Here is a 1424-nt window from a genome sequence, read left to right as displayed (position 1 = left end):
CCCCCTTTCGGAAAGGCATGGACGACTGTGAAGAATGTATGTCACTTCAGTAAAGAGAAACCCGGAACCCTCTTTCAGAAAGACTAAAAAAAATGGAAAAGGTTTAACGTCTCTATCAACACTACTAAGTTTTTCTAGAGGCGGGACCTCCGGGTTTAACGTCCATCTCTGAAAGGACCGAGTGAAAAGGGAATTTGGTGTAAAGAGCCTTTCCCAAGGACACAACGTCGGACCGAGCTGAGGCTCGAGCTTCCGAACCCGCAACCTCACGCGATAACGAGTCTGGTAGCCTTAAACCACTAGGCTACCGACACCACTCAGAAAGACGCAGACGATTGATGGATGGATGTAACTTCAGTAAAAAGAAACCTGAACCCCCCTTTCAGAACTGACTTGACCTATTGTGTAAATACAGGGTCCGCCATGTCTTACAGGAGCTGCAAAACGTTGATTTCAATTGCAACTATTATTGTATTGATATATTGCTCTTCTTTTTTGTTACTTATTCGAACATAAATTTTCTTGTTTGTAAATCTGCTTCGTTACTTATTACAACCCTTGTTCAATTGGTGTTCTATATTTTTTTTTTTATTCTTGGGGGAGGTGGTTCTAGTTGTTGTTTTTTTGTTTGTTTGGGGTTGTTGCTTTTTTTGTTCTATTCCAAATCTTTTCCAAGCCTTTTGCAACTGGTTATTATTTTTTCCTTTTTTGTTTGGGGGGTGGGGGCATTTTTTTTCTTTGAAGAAAAAAGCAACAACAAAAAAACTTATTCGAACCTCGATCTGATGGTTAGATTGATTTGTCCTTTTCATGATATTCGAACGTTTACCAGGCCGCTGATGTATTCGTCTGCGGTTTTTTATTTTCGAAGGCTTACTTAATCGTCATTCACCTTTCAGTAATCATTCGAACCCTTTTGTACAGAGACGAACAGAACAAAAATGTATAACTAACTTTGCTTCGTTCCTACTTTTTAATTATGCTTGTATTACATACTATATATATATATATATGTCCAGGACGTCTTCATGAATTCTTTTCTTTCAGAATTATTTATGAATTTTAGTTCTGCTTTCTTTTATAGCAACGACGGCATTGCATATTATTGATGCATGCCCCAGTATTAAATGTTTTCCGTCATTTAACTTTGATATCCCTTTATTTCTGCACATACTCTGTTGAAAGTGGAAAGTCCGGGTTCGAACCTCGGTTCGGACATGGATTTTTTTCGCCCCCTCCTGCCCACCCAGAAGTAATGGGTACCTGACTTCGAGTTGGGGAAGTAAAGGCGGCGTGGAAAGGAACTGGCCACCCTACCACAATATGTCGACGGCCCAGGAAGTTGTCTCAATAACAAGGCAATCCCCAATGTCCGGATCGGATAAGGGTTTTTTGTTTTGTTTTAGTAGAGGTTTTACGGCGCT

General features: G+C 40.0%; 1 protein-coding gene across 1 annotated transcript in view; it reads right to left on the bottom strand.

The window, feature by feature from the left end:
• The window catches only part of LOC101857520 (receptor-type tyrosine-protein phosphatase H), a gene marked incomplete at its 5' end in the record, with an annotated part of 52076 nt that overhangs the window by 33887 nt on the left and 16765 nt on the right, over nucleotides 1-1424 (bottom strand).

This window comes from Aplysia californica, unplaced genomic scaffold (assembly GCF_000002075.1).
Source record: "Aplysia californica isolate F4 #8 unplaced genomic scaffold, AplCal3.0 scaffold00825, whole genome shotgun sequence".
Classification (NCBI taxonomy): domain Eukaryota; kingdom Metazoa; phylum Mollusca; class Gastropoda; order Aplysiida; family Aplysiidae; genus Aplysia; species Aplysia californica.
The sequence above is the reverse complement of the archived record's forward strand: the minus strand, read 5'-3'. Positions and strand labels throughout refer to the sequence as shown.